At 39.6% G+C, this 18,825-nt stretch overlaps 2 protein-coding genes across 2 annotated transcripts in view; one reads left to right on the top strand and one right to left on the bottom strand.

Annotated features, from left to right (window-relative positions):
* The window catches only part of FUCA2 (alpha-L-fucosidase 2), a 232,875-nt gene that overhangs the window by 165,419 nt on the left and 48,631 nt on the right, over positions 1-18,825 (top strand). The gene's annotated exons all lie outside the window — the stretch shown is intronic.
* Positions 1-18,825, bottom strand: part of AIG1 (androgen induced 1) — a 126,486-nt gene that overhangs the window by 91,471 nt on the left and 16,190 nt on the right. The window lies entirely within an intron of this gene.

Here is an 18,825-nt window from a genome sequence, read left to right on the forward strand (position 1 = left end):
TCTAAACAATATTCTCCAAAGTGCCCTGGTGTTACCTCAGATTAGAATCACATTTTTAAAACAAGGACCTTCTTTTGAAAATCTGCAGGTGGTTAATCTGTAAGTGAAACATCCCTGAGATGTTAAACAGTTAACTTAAAACAGTTTTCCCCTTGGAAATGTAAGCAATAACAGCACTTCAGAGGAAATGCCTTCTAATTTTGCCTCTAACTACGGTTTGAAGGAAAACAGTGATTTAGAAGATGACAAATACAGATTTCACAGAAAACAGCCATACCTTCCTTACAGATATAGCAGCGATAGAGTACGCAAAACCAAGAAAATACTGGAAACAGGTATAAAATACTAACTTACTGCTGACCCCCTTTTCTCCATGGAAGCCTAGAGAGGCTGCTGCTACTATAGTTGATACTACAGTACCCATCAGCTGTGATAACGTAATGGCAAGTAATGAAAATGGCTATCCACAGGTACTTTTGTAACACAAAATTCTGAGCAGAAAAAATACTTAAGTTGCTGCAGGAGAAAACAGCTATGAACAGAAGACGAATCCAAACAGCCCAGAAACCTTCTCAAATGATGAGATCTATTGAGATTACATGTCAGAAAAGATTGCTCCTTATGAGCAAACAGAATAAAGTAAACTAATTGCACATACCTGTCCCCTACAAGAAAATAAAGACTTGCTTCAGTAGAACAGGTTTTCCACAAGGTGCAGGATAGCAGCTAATGACCTCTTGTACTCCCCATTTAATTTCTTAGAGAGAAAATATATTTCCTTGTAAACCTTTCTTCAGGGCACAGAGACTCCCTTCTCCCCATGCCATGGGGCTCCACAATGCACACAAAATCTCTGAACAACTGAAGTCAAAGAAAATTCTGCCACTGTTCTTACCAAGGCAGAAAATTCCCACTAAATTCACTGAATCTAACATTCACCTGCTTGTGGACTCCTCTTTCAAGCTTCCTCTCCTAATCTTAAGTATTCCTCAAAGCTCAGGGCAGAACTGGAAAAGTCTGTGCAAGCACTAGTATTATTCAGGGGTATTTTTTTCCTCTATAAACCTTTGAAAATGAAGAACTGACTGTCCTCAAGTGATCATTTTCAAGATTAAGAGCACTCACAGATTGTTTCAAGTACCCCTCTGTGAAATAAGGCATCTGAGGAGCCTGGCAAGTAGACAGCACTGCCAGGATAAAACAAGGAAGTAACACTCATGAAATTAACAAGAAATAACAAAGAACATGGAAAATTAAGTAACTTCTACACATTCCAAAATGCCATGTTTGCACATGAAGTGCTTTCGCGTGGCTGTGTGTGTGCAGGCACACATGTATTAGGTACCTGTACCTCACCAGGTAAACTTCCACTGTGTAAAGGCAAGACTGCACTTAAGCGAGAGACATGGGAGTCTCTTAGGAAGACTAATTCGCAGTAGGGTGTCAGGAAGTCCTGTCTGACTCCTGGGGACTGGGAAGCAGCAGGGGGCAGCCAGGGCCCATCCCACCCCAGCCAGAAGCAGGGCAGCCAGGGGAACTGGGGCACCAGCCCACAGGTGAAGGCCAGACATAACTTGACTCATCAAAGCAACAATCATGGCTAAGATAACCCATGGCTTTCCATAGGAAGATGGAAACTGAGCTCCCCTAGCATGCAAAATCAAACTGCTGAGAGTTGCAATTTCTCATGTATTTCAGGTTTTACAGTCTACCATGTACAGAATGTGGTCTGATTTTCCTTTTCAAACAACAGGAATATGATTTACAACCTCAGAGTATCTGTTACTACTCCTTGCACCTTGTGTGACTTTAGCTTTCATTCCTCCAGCCTCTAGACATTATTATTTGACACAGAAACATACTATGCTTCAGCAATAAAGATGACTGTATTTTAAAAAACTGAGGTAATTTAAGTAGGATTTTTACCTCTTTACCCACTGTAAACACAACTTTGGACTGTTTTGGGACCATGTCTGGTTTGGGTTGCAGTGTAGCAAGCTGTATGCAAGCACATGTGGGCAGCCTGCATCATGTAACAACAGCTCAGTTATCTATAGTTGCAATATACAGAGCAAGTCCAAGGTTAAGTGGAGAATAAAAGGTATTTTTGATAGAAAATGCACTGTGTTTACAGAATGAAGCCATGGGCTGCAGCTATTTATTAAATGTTACTTTTCTTGACTGCATGGAGCTACTGATTCTTCTTGCATTACTCACAGGTACACTGCTTTATTCTTGTTGCTTCTCCCCTCACTGTATCTTAGTTATAATAGCAAGCGCAAGCTGGACAACATGCAGTCAACTGCTAAATCTTTGTATCAGAGAAGCCACTGAATTCAGAGAAGCTACTGACTTCAGATAAAGAAAAGGCAAATAAATATTTGTGTCTACAGACAAATGACAGACATAAGGAAACAGAAGCAAGAAGCATTAAGTACTGAAGTACAAGCTGGTGTAACATGTCTAATCACCAAATCTACAATTAACTGTAAGTGCAAACACCATGAAACAATACAGTCTGCTACACAGAACTGTTACTTCTCTGCAAGGAATAGAGAAGACTTGTATTTTAAAGCCCAGAGGTAAAAGAGCAGTATCATGCCAGCAGATTCATTGACAGACGTTCAGTTGGGCTTGCAGTCAGACCTCGTATCACATATTCTTCCACACAGGCTGCAGTGCCATGTCTGGTTTACTTTTTGTTTGCTGAAGCAGGATTTAACAACATCATAGGCCACTTCAACACGGAAAAGGAACACAGCCTCTGCCCATCAAAAGCTAGTAGCCTGAGAAACCAAGTATCATAGAATCATAGAATGGTTAGGGTTGGAAAGGACCTTAAGATCATCAAGTTCCAACCCCCCTGCCATGGGCTGGGACACCTCGCTCTAAACCATATCACCCAAGGCCTCGTCCAACCTGGACTTGAACACTACCAGGGATGAAGCATTCACAACCTCCTTAGGCAACCTATTCCAGTGCCTCACCACCCTAACAGGAAAGAATTTCCTCCTTATATCCAATCTAAACTTCCCCTGTTTAAGTTTTAACCCATTACCCCTTGTCCTATCACTACAGTCCTAATGAAGTACAGAACATACAGTAGGAAAGTAAGGGACAAAGGAATGAAAACAGAATAAACCAAAGGAACACTTAATGGAAATGACATCTATTTTACTTTGAGTGTTTTTTGGTTAGCAATCTTGAAATATATATTTAGCCTATTCCTCCTATCTCTTTCACTTAAACAAATTAGAACTTAAACTCCACTAGTAAAACATGACACTTATTTCTGTCAGAAGAGCCATTAGAAATGCAGTAAGCGCATAGATGGCCAGTATGCGCTGTAAGTGCATACGGCCACCTTATAAATATCTAGCACTGCCCTCATCCAAAACAATGACTCATGTCTCCCTTTACATCCTTCAGTGGGGAGAAGACTCCTCTAACCAGGATGTTGCACATGAAGACTAGTCCTTATGAGGAAATCTAACTTCATTTTCATGGTTTAGTCATATGACATGAATCAGCTTATAAAACATGCTTAATCCCTTACCATATGATCTAAGTTCAGGGACTCCTTTAAATACCACAGAATCACAGAACTGTTAGGGTTGGAAGGGACCTCTGGAGATCATCTAGTCCTTTCAGCATCTATTACAATTCACAATTTTCAGCACATGAAATAATAATACCCCCTCCGATAAATAATACAACCATACTGGTTGTACCTTGTCCTTTCTTTATCCATCTTTCCTCCACTTAACCCAGGAAAAACCCTACTGTTTTACACTTAATGGAGAGGTTAAGCCTCAGCACATGCTGTCTTAACGTGATTCTTGACTGTCTGGTAATGGCTTTTAAAAATGTGCAGCACAGTTCTTGGAAAGGCAATGTGGCTGCGCTAACATAGTTTTAAATGCAGTTTTCTTAATATTTTTAGTACTTCCATAACAACAAATATTTCTTACTACAGCAAGCTAAGCTGAAATTTAGAAAGCTTATCAACAGTGTTGTAATATTTAAAAGCAAAAAAAGGGCATATTTGGTTCTTTTAACATGGGTGAATACCAACAAAAATACTGCTGTAGTGGACAACAATTCAAAAATTCATTTTAAAGTGCTACCGTATCTCAGCTGCGCTGCATGGATAGTATTTCCAACATGATCTCAGCACGACAGAGTGCATGCCATCTGGCTCAGAAGTGCTAAAAGTGTGGAAGCCACTACCACGTATTAAATGAAGAGATGGAGTGGACAAACGCAGAATATATAAAGCAATATGGACCAAAATTTGGCCAGATGCTGAGAAAGTAAAATTTTCTCAAATCTTTCATGTTCTTTTTAGCTGTGTCTCCAACACCATGTCAATCCAGTCTTCCTTCTTCCTCTAAAAGCTACAGATATTTTCTGGATACTTTTGAGCTATAGATGAACGGATACCTTAATTTGATCTCAGCTAATACACTCAAAGAAGCACTAAGCTCATTGTTGCAGTATTTAAGAAATTATTATTCTATTTTCATCTTTTGGATTTGAAATTGCTTTGATTAAACTCATTTTCTAATAATCCCATCTTCTTCCTTACTCTCTTGCATTGTGTATAAAAAAGCTACCACTTTCTGCTTCCTGCTTATAAGACAATGTAATTTCATTAAATTTATATAATCCATTCAGCAAACATGTATAATATAGTGTATTCAGAATAGATTATGATTTTATTAGGTTATACCTTTTATGTTTTTCTTTGCTGATGCTTAATCTTATTAGGATTATACACTCTGCAGAAGGTTATGTCATTATTTGGATTAAACGCTAATTTTACACATTTTACCATGATTGGTATGCTCCATAGGGCAGTGGCCTTGCAGTCAACCAGGCAGGAATGGCAGCTCTCTAGACAATGTTTGAGATAGCTAGCTAAGAAGTTAAGACTTGTTCTGCAGCTGTCTGTGCTAAACTGAGCTTTAGGATAGGGTTTCCAACGTTGGAAAAGTCCCTAGCACTTTGGAAGTTAATTAGCTCCAAATGAGACTACATTTTATTAAGTACAGAACTTTCTCCAAAAAAAGGCTTCCTTCAAACTTCAGAAACTTCCGCATTGCACCTTTTTCATTTTTAGAAATACAGTCTGAAAACCACTAGAGGGAAGCAATTCTGCCATCACATTTGAAAACAAAACTACATACAATTTTTTCAAAGTCAGAGTGCCTGGTTTTGCTTTTTGTTTCTTTCCTTTTCAATGAATAAGGTAATAGCTGTTCTCTAAACTCATGAATTTAGAAAAGGCCATGACAGATGTCTCTCAGCAATATGGTGACAGAGCTGGAAATTCAAAGAAGAAAGGCACTACAATCTTCTGAGACACACAGCAGCCTCAGTGCTGCCCTACCATGGCTGTGCAAAATAAAATGTTTTAATCCATTTCCCAAGCACAGTGAAAGCAGTAATGAATGACTCCTCACACCAGTCCAGCAAGACAGGCTATTAAGTGATATTATTGCTCTCTACAACTACCTGAAAGAAGGACGGAGGAAGGAGGTGGTTGGTCTCTTCTCTCAAGTAACATGATAGGACAAGAGGTAATGGCCTCAAGCTGCACCAGGGGAGGATTAATTGGCTATTAAGAAAAAAAATTTCACTGAAAGAGTGGTCAGGCATTGGAATAGGCTGCCCATGACAGTGGTGGAATCACTGTCCCCGGAAGTGCTCAAAAACTGTGTAGATGAGGCCCCCAGTGACATGGTTTAGTGGTGATCTTGGCAGTCCTGGGGTAAAGATTGGACTTCATGATCTTAAAGATCTTTTCTCACTCAGTTGATTCTATGATTCTGTAATTGTCTCAGTTGGGCAATTCTCCCTCTCCCCAGGGAAGGTAAGAGAAGAAAACAGTGAGAGCTTTATCCCATCTCTTCAGCTATCCAACCTACCAAAAACACACAAAGCAAGTAATCTGCAAACCCACACAGTGAAAATTAGCTCAAGTCTCCAATCAGGCTTATCTTCAGCTTTTGCTTAAAACAACTTTTCTTCCTCAGCTCACTGCGGCAGCAGCTGGAGGATAATTTATGAGGGCCAGGTAAAGTATTCTCGTAATTACTAAGATAAGGATGTTCTGTAATTAGACCACAGCAAAGGATGCTGCTATTCAAGCTTGAAAAAAAAGAGAGGGCATAATTTTGTACATTAATTATAAAGCACGTGGTTCAATGAAAGCTGATCTAACATGTTGTACTGTCCTCAAAACAAGATTAGTCTTTACACAACATTTCAAGCAAGGCACTGTGTGTTACACTTGCAGTCATGAGGGAAAGGAAAAAAAAAAGTTCTCATTATCTTACATCTCTAAAGAAAACATGGGAAAAACTCTGATAGAAGCTAACTGCATTTAAATTACATAATACAAGGGTGACTGAGAATTCACTAGGTGTGTGGTATTTCAACCCCAGATGATAACACTTCCCTGCTTTCACTGTCTTCCTCATGAATAAACCTAAAAGGAAATGAAGGATTTGTATCCCGACTGTAGCTGGTTAAAGCAAGGCATGGAGAAACAAGCTGTCTGAGGTTGGAAAGCAAGGCAGCGAGGGACAAACTCAAATGCCCTGAGCTGTAGACATTCTCTAGGCATAAGATCTGGTTGTTTCCCACACACATCTGCACTCACTCTAACCATGACAGCCATTTCTATTGCTTACTAGCACTCCCAGCTTTTTCAAAGAAATAGCACAGATCTTTCCATTCCCTCCAGATGCAGCTATACTACTAGTAGCATAAATCCAAAGGCTTTTCCTCTTATACAGCTCATACTGATCATAGTTGCCACAGACCTTATTTGTTTTACTGTGTCTAAGTTTTCTAATGGTTGGATACTGTCACTCTGACTAGCTGATCTATTCGTGCCAATCAACTTCAGTTACCATGGTCTCAAATATGGTAGCTTTGGAGAGCTTGTCTATTATGCCATTTACAACTTCACTTAGTGAAGTTACACCTTAGTTCGTAACAGCAAATACTGATTTTGATCAACACTAGCATTGAATAAATATTTTTAGTTTTCCATCTCTTTTTTTGCCTTGTATAAGTTCAATGAGCTGCAATTTCACTGTGCCACACACTTGGCTTCCCAGCATCCCTGTAGGACAGAGCGCTGGGTGGACCAAGCACAGTCGTACCATCTGCTGCCTGGAGACTGTCTTTGGAGAGAGAGGCTTGAAAAAGAAATGGCATGGAGCCCTGTCTTGCATTATGTGCTCATGAAGGCAAACAAAGCTCAAACCTCTCTCACTCTTTCTTACTCTAACCAACATTTAACCTTTTGTTAAGTTTCCAAACTAATCTTTCAGACATTTCTGTTTACTGTATTTCTGTTTTGTTCACTACTTTTCATTTCACTTGCAAAAGGAAGAAAGAGATTAACTGTAACAAAGGTTAAATTTACATCCTCTTACATATTATGGGAAGCCACTTTACGACATCTACGTGGCATCACACCAGGTTCCAAACCCATCAGATTTAGATGCTTTCCATTAGGCCATTGCACACTGGCTGGCAAACAGTAAATATATTTATTTCACCAGTAAACACCACAAGTTCAATAATAACCTGTCCTTTCTTCTCAAGAGACAAGAGGCTTGAACAAAATCTGTTGTAGAAGTTAACAAAGTAGCGGATGACACCTGAAAAGAGACCTTTGCCAAAGAGTGGTACCAGTGACCAGTACTGATGATGGTGAGCATGCTGGTTTGGATTCTCCATGGCAGGAAAAGCATTCTGCAAGAGTAGCTTGTAGATGTGGCAGCCCAACCACCCCTTCCTAAAATAAAAGCATCTGTGCCTATCAAGGGACATAGCCTACTGGTCAGCTGGGCAGATCATACCAGGAGATGCCCAAGTATCAACTGTCCTCTGCTAAACATGTGGACAGGCTGGAGAGGCTCCAAAGAAGGGCCACAAAGATGATTAAAGGACTGGGAAACCTGGAATATGAGGAAAGGCTGAGAGAAACAGGTTTGTTTGGCCTAGAGAAAAGAAGGCTCAGGAGACCATGTTCCAGCATTTAAAGGGAGACAGACTCCCTTTTTACACAGTGTCACATGGAAAAGACAAGGCAAGGGTACACAGAAAAGACAAAGAGGCAATGGGTACATGTTATTCCTGAGAAGATTCCAACTAGACAAAAAAAAAAATTACAAAATCGCAATGAGATCATTCAGCCATTGGAATACTCTCCCCAGGGAAGTGCTGAGTTCCCCAACATTGGACACTGTTAAGATTCAGCTGGACAGGGTGATGGGATATTGAGTGTAGGTCATGCTTGCCTAGAACGGTTGGACCAAATGATTGCTGAGGTCCCTTCCAACCTGGTGTTCTGTGATTCTATGAAACCTTAGTGCTCCAACCCTACTGCCTCCGTGCACCGGGCGGGTGTGCACACGTGCACTCTGAACTAGCCCTGTGGCTGTACTGGTAAGGCAGCTGGGGACAAGGGCTGTGCCCCTGCACATACTCTGCATGCTGAGTCACCCCAGGAACTCCCAGGGCAGTCCCGGGAACTCCCCAGTCAGTTTCTGTGGAGATAATTTACTGATAGCTACGGGAACCCGCCCCAGGCAGTACCAGCTCTGCCAGAGCAGTCCCAGGGATCGATGGAAAAACTCCCCAGGCAGTCCCAGTCCCTGTTAACAGTAATAATCGACTGTGCTACCAGGACTGGGGATGCGGAGAGCTCCCAGCGGTCCTGGGAGCAACCCAAGCGTGTCCTGCTTTGCATGCATGAAATGCGAACTGATAGACACTATTTGGATATGTTCATCATAGGATATGTTAATTTTCTGCACATTCAGTTGAGACAATTTTAACTAGAAGCTTGTGCACACACTGAGTGTTGACGTGGGACTGCAGTTCAGCTGGATGTTAAGAATTCACCAAACCACAGTTGGGGAAGTCTCATCCAAACCAGCTGAAAATGCTGTTACAAGGACATTTGCAACGGAGACTCCTATCACCACTTGGGCAGAGACTGGCCATACTGACAGAACAGTGACAACAGTAACAGAGAACTGTTAACCTCATGCAGAACATCCAAATACATCTGTTTCTTTAGCTAACACTTGAGCCAGTGTGTGTATAACATGGACAGATCAGTCTCTTAAGAAAACTGAGAACCTACCACCATGTAAGTTGGGACAATGAAATCATATACAGATTTAAAACATAAGCCCAGAGTATAAGGGCACTGGTTCAAATAAATGTGTCTTGACACCACCGTCAGATTTTATGTAAGGTACTCCTAATTCTGACTCACAGAATATGTACTCTTTTCCCAAAATACTTAACAAATAAATTGATTTCGGTATTCTGCCCTGTTCCTCTCAACACAAAGATGCTGGCTACACAGATACTGTTCATAAATGTTGATGGTATCTGGGCCATGCCCACTTACTTATGATCTAGCTGTAATCCACTGCAGCTCTAGGCACAGACACCACTGCAACAGAACAAGGACCTTTCCTGTCCAGGTTATCTGTAACCATGCAACATGAACTCTCACACCAGAGTCCCAGAGCAGAGCTGATGAACAGCTTTGTCAGCCTGCCTGTACTGAGACATTCAGTTCTGACTAACAGTGAGACCAGGTCATGTTCAGCCTCTAGGGTTGTATCAGCCAGGAATCCCGTCTCAGAAACCTGTTAACAAATTTTATGTGACACAGCCTGAGCAGGGATCTGGACCCCTCCACCCCCTTATCATGAGAGCAAGGCCTAGTACTGGATGTAGAGCTGAGATGAGTCCCACCTGGATGCTGCTCTATATTACTGGCCATGCCAAAGTGTAGGACGTCCACCTGTTAAGTTGAGCTAGCATAGGGGAGAGCCCACAGATGTCTTTGGAGGCTTACATCAAGGTTCCAATCTTTTGCTTAGATTTCACAGGCAAAACTATCTGCTAAAATACTTTATCTGGAGCAAGAAATAGGAACCAGAAGCCAGGACTACCTCCCACTGTCCCATCCTTCTCCATACAACATGCAAGCTGGACAGCTGCTCTTCTAAGTACAGGTCTTTGTGGACGCTGTCTTCCATTCTGCTTTTAAAATAATTCTTTTTCTTGGCAGAAAACCAATATATTTTTCAGGTATCACTGCAGAGCTCAGATATATCACATTTCTTCATGTATTACTGCAACTTCAAGAAAGGCACATGACAGAGGTGTTTTCAGGTTCCACTTGAATCAATCAGTTTACCTTGTTCTACCCAGTCCACTGAAGGGAGGAAGCACGTGTGAGCTCTAGGCATAGCCAAAGCTCTGTATTATGCTGTTGTCAAGACCTGACCATTTGACTCCTTCATTTCTATTTATAGACACAGTTAGGTATTACAAGAGTCAGACTATTTAACCATGAAGACTGTCAAGTAGGTAATGTATTGTGTCTCACTGAATTACAAACTGCCTGAGTGCTTAGCCTTTAGACTGAAAGGTCCACTCCATCACAGCTCCAGCAACATCTTCAATGTACTTCAAAATTTTCGAAAACCAGACAACTGTGAAATGTCTATATGGACCATACAAATTATATTTGCTAAATTTTCTATTGGTTAACTGTACGTAGTTAATAGATCTGATGCCAATTTAGGAAGAGTAATGCTTTACTGGAAAATGTAACCGATATTCATTTTAACTGCTCAGCAATGATCTCTCATGGTATCCACATGGATGTATGCTCAGAGTGGTATCAACTTACTCTACTGGAAGTAGTTCTCTTGTAAATTGTTCTCCTTATGTATTGCTGTGGTTTAAGCCCAGCTGGTAACTCAGAACCACACAGCCGCTCACTCACCCCCCTCCTTCCCCTCTCCTCCAGGCAGGAGGGGGAGGAGAATCAAAAGAATTCGTAAACCCAGGACATGTATTCAGGGTGCACATGTGCATCCACAGGATGATCAAAATTAGTACTGCATTTCAAAAAACCGAGTATGTAGTGTAGTAGCAGCTATAGCACAGTTACTCTTTTCATAAGGACCACGACACTTTATTTCACTCAGTGAAGGCAATGCTCATATCTGCTTCCAAAATATCTGAGTTAGAAAACTAATAGCATTTAAATGCACTAATACTGGTTAATAAACTGATTAAAAAAACTGTAATAAAACCTATACCAAGTATGGCAAATCTAATATGGGTACAAAAACATCCTCTTTTGAGAGGAGAACACTGAAACAAAACAATAACCTAGAAAATGAACATTGACTCCAAGTTAAAATACCACAGCGTGCTTTCCTATGAAATTGTATTAGCTAATCATTTGGAGGAAAATACAAATTAAATACTGCTTTCATTTCAAAATGCTTGGCATTCAATCATTAACCTGCACACATGCACTAAGTAAAAGCACATTCTGTTTCCCTAGGAAGAGATTTCTTTTAAAGAGTCAGGGTTTATCCAGCTGTGGGTGTGGTCAAAACATATGCTTCATTTAAAAGCAAAATATATTATCTCAATACAACAGTACTATCAGTAATATAAAATTACAACTTCAGGAATTTCATGTCTGTAGCGAAAACATTTGTGTCAATGCCACGATAAGGACAGCACATCACTGCATAGTCAATTTGAAAAGTAAATGCAAAAAACTGACAGCAGAAATGGTCATATTTTAATCAAGCATTTACCAACCTTGTATACTAGAAGGTAAACCATCATATCCCTTCTGTATTGTCTTTAGCTTAGGAAAATTAATCAATCTGCATATGGCACTATTACTACATCATTATAACAGCATCTCTACGGACATTTTCCTACCCTTATTTTGGTTTTTGCCGTTCCTACTTCCTAAGTTTTCAGACAGAAGATGGAGAGAGTATTAGAGGGCCTCTTGCCTCCCTAAGCAATTACTCAAGAAATCAGAGAACAGATCTGAAAGGATCTCACATACTTCATTCTGGGTTTGCCTTCACTTTAAAGCACCTAGACAGTTTGCATTTATTTTGTTGCTAGATGCAAAGACAGCCAGCTTCAGATAGGGACTTCTTCTTTGGCATTAGCAGATCTTTACCAACTTTTGGAGAAATATAAAACTAGTAAGGGATCACAGAGATGATCTTTCTTATCCATCTCTTGTTTTTATGATTCTAAATATCACACAGAAAGGGTAGTCTACATGGAACTGTCATAAGTCAAAACTTGGCAATATAAATTGATTGTATACAGTAATACTTATATCAAGCTGTAATTCTTTTTAAGCAAACAGAAAATCATAAAGCAGAGACCAACTGACTGCTGGCTGTATTTAATAAAATCCAGCTCTGTCTGTCCTAAAGACAATACAGTGTGCTACACAGTTTATAATGTCTTTATTCTTCTTAATAAGAATGTTTTGTCAATCACTAATAAAATAGATTTTCCTTACAACACAGTTATTCGGATCAAAGAGAGGAATAGGATTCACAACTGAGATGTTCCCTATCAGTGGCTATTTCATAAGAAGGCAGAGAGGTACATCTGTTAACTTCAGTGTCACATAATAGTACAGGAAGAGCAACCAAGAGCAAAGCAGGCAAATCCACATCAATTTGCTTCTTTGTAATTCAAACCAGGCTTTAAATTCAGCTTGAAAAAAATGCAGGAAATGCTACTGTAGTTGGACAAAACAAAAAGAAAAGTAAATTTTTTGTGGCCAGGTACACTGTAATCAGACTGCTACATTCTGCAAGACTTCCCATTTTCAGATGAAGCCCCTGCTGAAGAAAACTGTAGAGAAATAAGGCCTAAGGCATTGGTGCTATGTGAGCATCACAAAAGCATCACACTGAATGCATCACAGCTAGTCAACTACAGGCAGAAAAAAGGACGCGGTTGTATTCTGGAATGTAAGCAGGCTTGTAAGGCCCAAAACCAAGCAACAAAATGGCAAACATTTCCTCTAAAGAAATAAAATCACGTATTTTTTACTATACTTCTTACGTTTTATTACATTAGAAAATAGTGAATAAAATGGCACATTATTTTATTTCATTTCTGATAATTATCATGACTGGTGACAGGCTGAAATATGCTAAAATTTCTCCAAGCAGAATTTTTAACAGTTTTATCTAAAAAAGATTTAGCGTTTCTTTTCACCATGCCCTACAAATTTTTAGAGATAGTACATATTATTCTCCCACACCTCATTGTTATTCGTAGGTGGGGAGGAGGAGAACCAGCTTTCCCACTTTTCAACTCACAGTTGGCTTCTCTGTGAATTGATTTCTCTTCATTCTGTGTGAATGAAATAGTTATTGAACTAAACTAATGAATAACAGGAAGAAATACTTTCTCTGCATATGCAGGGACTAGTGTTGTCCAAAATCACCAATTAATACCAAAGCAAACTCAGACTCTGCAGCTTAACCATTCCCTTTGGTAAGTCTGTGCTGCGGCTCTTCTTAAAAACTTCGCAACACTCCAGCTAAATGTAACAAGAATTACTGAAAAACCTGCATGTGTAGTCCATGCTGATAAAAGAAGCCAAAATTGGGATACCTAAACTGGGATACATGACAAAATATGATATCGGGATACATGACAGATAATGACTGTGTTGTATTATCACAGATTCAGCAAATAGGATTACCACCAGTGAGATCTTTTAGAGACAGTGTGATTGAGCAGTTCCACAATACAACAGAGATGAATGCGTAATTGTCTAGAGTATTAACATGCCAAAGAGGTTTTAAACCTATTAGTCAGGACTCAGGTGGACAAAGTCCCAGGAAACCTGGACCAGTGTTGAGCATGATGTGGGAAAGGGGCTGGACTAGATGACCTCCTGGCTTACTTTACAACTTGAGTGATTACACCAAGTTTGGGGCTTCCCATAATGGAAAATGTTTAGTCTTGTCAAGGACTGTGACATCTCTTGTCTGCAAAATACAGGTATCTCTGGAACGACTCCAGCTGATCACAAAATCTTAAACACTTCTGAAGTGTTCTTACAATTTACTGAAGGACTTTTCTTATATGTTTAAGCTTCACATGAGGGTACTAGTGCACAGACACTCCAGCAATAGTACTTGCTCTTGTACGAGTGCCTTCCTGCTGCTAAGACTTCAAACATGTTACTCAATTTCTGGGGAAAAAAAGGAGTCAGGGGACAGAAGTCCCTGATTTGAAGAATTTTTTAACTTAAATTTGCATAATAGACTAATATGTACTCTGTAGCAACTGGTTGCTATTTCATTTGTTCATATAGAAACAACCCTCTACCCAAATTTTCTCATCCACCTAAAACTGGAGATCATTCTGCGATAGCAGCATCTGCAAAGATTAGCTAGGCAAGGCCCCCCAGTTAGAATAAAGATAAGCTATTTGTGCACATTTAGGCATGTACCTGTTACTGACAGGAAGAGTGAAGAAAAAGTAGCTGGCTATTTCATTGCCATTTGCTGCCTAAACATGTCAGGAAGTTCTTACATACACACTTACACACCAGTACAGCCTTTTAAAGCTGCTGTTTAATTTTTCAAATGTAATCACAGATTGATCCCCCACCTCAAAATCTATATCCATGAAACCAGAAGACACTGAAACCACATGTAATTTTACAGATCACTGTTTCCCAATCATATAAAGAAATCTGACTCATATCCTGTGTCCAATTTTCAGTTCACATTAAAGTGATACTATGCATTCTTTGGTGAGGTCCTCATCATGGTATTTTTTTCCTGGATCTTTCCAAGTCTTGGTGTCAAGCAAACAAACCAATTCAGCTTTTAACCAAGATGCACAATGTTGATAAAAAAATGTCACTTAACTATCTGTAAGGCGAGCTGCATGTGAAATGAAGCACTAATGTATTTTGTTGAAAAGGCTTATTAAAGTTTTGTAGGTAGCATTTCCTGTGGCTAATGGTACATCATTGATGAGCTTAACAACTGCAGGAATGTTTTAAGGACCTGAATTTCCATAGGCTGTTGTTGACATCTCTGTGCTATGTTCACATGACAGTAACAAACTAGGATGATAACAGTTTATTTTCACTTTGTGAAGTCTTTGGTCAAAATGTAAGAGCAAGATGCTGATACAGTTGCACAGTTATTTTCTCTGTTTCTGTAAAGGCTGGAAGCAAAGCTTCAGTTTTTCTTGGAATATTGGAGTCTTCCACGTTAACACATTCAAAAATTGGATAGCCTCAAAAGCACTCTACTGTTCCTCACCATCGCTTCTTTATACTAGAAAAAGAACCCTGTATCTTAATGCCTGTTTATGGTACCATAATCCTATCTATTGTGGTCTGCAGAGATACATTCAGCTAGGAGAGGACAAGGAGGCTATGTTAGGAGGGATTGTTGCTACCTACCCCCTTACAATAAATACTGCCATACATATCTTACACATACTCCATAAAAAAGATTCAGCCATTCTCATTGCATGCCATTATTTTTCCTCCTTTGTTTTGCTCCGTGTTATCATCTTGGTGGGATCTCACAAATATGCAATGTTCTTTGAGCTTTCTACTTGTGCTGGTTTTGGCTGAGGTAGAGTTAATTTTCTTCAAGGCAGCTAGTAAAAGATTTGTGCTAAGAACAGTGTTGATAATACAGGGATGTTTTAGTTATTGCTGGGCAGTGCTTGCACGGAGTGAAGGCCCTTTCTGCTTCTCACCCCACCCAACCAGCGAGGAGGCTGGGGAAGCTGAGAGACGATGCAGCTGGGACAACTGACCCCAACTGATCAAAGGGGCATTCCACATCATACAATGTCATGCTCTGTATATACAGCTGGGGGAAGAAGAAAAGGGGACACTTGGCATGATGGTGTCTGTCTTCCCATGTAACTGTCACCCTTTTGGAACACTGCTTTCCTTGGGATGGCTGAACACCTGCCTGCCAGTGCAAAGTAGTCAATGAGTTCCTTACTTGTTTGCACGTGCAGCTTTTTACCTGTTAAACTGTCTTAACCTCAAGCCAAGCATTTTCTCTTTTATCGTTTTAATTCTCTCTCCCATCCCATCAGGGGAGAAGTGAGCAAGTGGCTGCCTGGTGCTTAATTGCCAGCTGGGGTTAAAGCACACCACCACTCCACCAATGCTGAGAGCTACCTAACTATACCCACAGCAAAGATTTGGAAAGAATCTCACTTCTTCTAATCATATGTGGCATGAAATGAATATGTAAAGCCTATATGAACTAATTCCAGGTAAGTCACCCTGAAGATCCATAACCAAGTCTTATATCCACTGTCAGGTAAAATTTGTCTGCTGTTTTGTTTTCTTTTGTTTTACTTTTTCCTTGATGTTCAGAACATTTGATAAATACATGGATGTTAGCTTTGTATCCTACATTTAAATGAAAAATATCCTCTAGTGCAAGTAATCAAAATTGTATTACCAGTTCATCTGAAGAAACAGAAGAAAAATTCCAGCTAGTAAGTATTACAGATAAGTCTGTACAACCTTTTAACATTTACAGCAAGGACTTCAAAATAAACTGAAAAGGAAATCTGCTAGAATTTATAGCACAAGTTACAAAGCACTGGAAAATCGTATTTTATTATACCTCATGACATCATTGAACGAAGCAATAACAGCTGATTTTATTGTCACATTTTATAGATAAACTGAAGCCCACAGAGTTTACTGACTCTCCTGTGATGACATGTTAAAGCTCGGGACATTCTGGAACAGGAAGGCAATCCAAACTTTTCTGAACAAGACTCACTAAATAATCCTTTCACCCTTGATAGAAGACAGTTGGCAGAAATTCTTCAAGATTTGAATTCCTTCCTCCATTACAGAGATCTTTGAAAGGTCACACTTATATATAGAAGTACACATTTTGAAATAAACACAACTTGCATCTTCCTCTTGCTAATAAAGCCATGCCCATATGATAACTTGCAGATCCTGGCAACGAGCGGAAAAGTTGCACTACAAATTTAAAAGTCATCTCCATGCTTCTGCTTGTCTAACAGATTAAACGTGCATTTCTAATTGGCATCCGTCCTCATGAAGAAAGCTTTCATTCAGCCTTAGTCTAATTTTCTATGAGTTGAACCTTCAATCTCAACTACATCTACATACAAAATGAAGATGCTAGCAATATAAAATGATAATGACGTGCATCCATATTACTAAGATGCAAACGGCAACACAGGAGGCAAGCTAGAGGCCTTAAAACTGGATGAAGAATGCACAGAAGCTTAAGCACTATCAAAGCTAAATCCTCATTTCGAAGAGTAGGACAACAATAAAACTAGCATAATTTTCAAAGTAAAACTGTCAAAAGCAAATTTGGACTATGATTAATCAAGAATACAAACACCTAAAATTCTTTTGCTGCCATGATTGTTTACTACTAATTAAGCAGAAAATTTTTTTCACACTCCATTTGCAGCAACATTTTCTGTTTGAAGTGTTGTAAAGCTGCTGTGTTTGTCCTACACAGAAACAAACACTTGTAAATTTCCCTTTTTGATGGTTCTACACTTTGATCAATTCAATTCCTTTTATGACTTTGAGAAAACCGGCATTTAGAGATACATTCAATTTCCTGAGAACTGGCCACATGAAACATTTGATGACCACTAACTTTGGCTCTTTGCATTTTGTTGTCCTGTGTCACAGTTGAGGCAAGATAAAAATAAACCTGCAGAGAAGACAGATTAAGGATGAGTATCATATTGCTTCCTTTTGTTGCTGTGGCTCTTTATAAAGTATTTGGACATACTTGGTGAATGGAAAAGGTCTGAAGCATGGTTTGTGCATAGACCTGCCAGAAAACAAAAGAGGGAAGGATGTTTATAATGGAAGTAGATCGGACTGCTGTAAGCTTAAAGCTCAAATCAGAAATCACTCAGGATGTAGATTTTCAAATGATAAAAAAGTTGGAAGTCATTGCCATAAAATTACAGATGAAAATGGCAGCTACTCTCAAAATTAGGTGTGTCTGGAAGCTATCTACTACATTTAACTGGCATTCTGCGGAAGCAGATACACAACCTTATCTGAGTGTAAAGAGGAAAGGTAGCCTTCTACTGCTGGGTCCGATGCAGGATGAACTAAGCAGCAGCACAGAGTCAAACAGCAGACACCAAAACTGACTCCCTGACTCTACAAGTTTGTTATTAAGGTTCACTCATGCCTTTTTGCTATTCTTCTAAAAAATGACTGTATCTTCAGAGCTTCTCTTTAGACCAGTTTTCTTTAATTAAGTCAAAGACCTTTTTAGACTCGATTGATACTAGGAAATTACTCAGAAAAGATTAATGTCATGCTCTTGGATGGGAATGTGAAAAACGTGCTCATAACAAAACATGTTTGGAAAACATTCTTGTAAGAAAAAGAGTAAGCCATAAACCCTTATTGTCCCCAAAGAAAAGTGTTAATTAATGAGATTACTGAAAACCATAAATATAAATCTAAAGAAATATAAAACCCCAAAGAGGTCCTGAATTAATCAGACACAAGTTCCACTTTACCACATGAATACAATACTTTTTGTTCATTAGGGACTGTAGTGACAGGACAAGGGGTAATGGGTTAAAACTTAAACAGAGGAAGTTTAGATACGATATAAGGAAGAAATTCTTTCCTGTTAGGGTGGTGAGACACTGGAATGGGTTGCCCAGGGAGGCTGTAAATGCTCCATCCCTGGCAGTGTTCAAGACCAGGTTGGACGAAGCCTTGGGTGGCATGGTTTAGTGTGAGGTGTCCCTGCCTATGGCAAAGGGGTTGGAACTAGATGATCTTAAGGTCCTTTCCAACCCTAACTATTCTATGATTCTGTATCCCATGTTGTTCTTACCTTTATATTTAGTCATAAGTACATATACATACTCTCTCATGCA

The sequence above is a fragment of the Neopsephotus bourkii genome, unplaced genomic scaffold, assembly GCF_033783945.1.
Source record: "Neopsephotus bourkii isolate Nb327-2 ecotype Australia unplaced genomic scaffold, CSIRO-AGI_Nbou_v1 NB_1765, whole genome shotgun sequence".
Lineage (NCBI taxonomy): Eukaryota > Metazoa > Chordata > Aves > Psittaciformes > Psittacidae > Neopsephotus > Neopsephotus bourkii.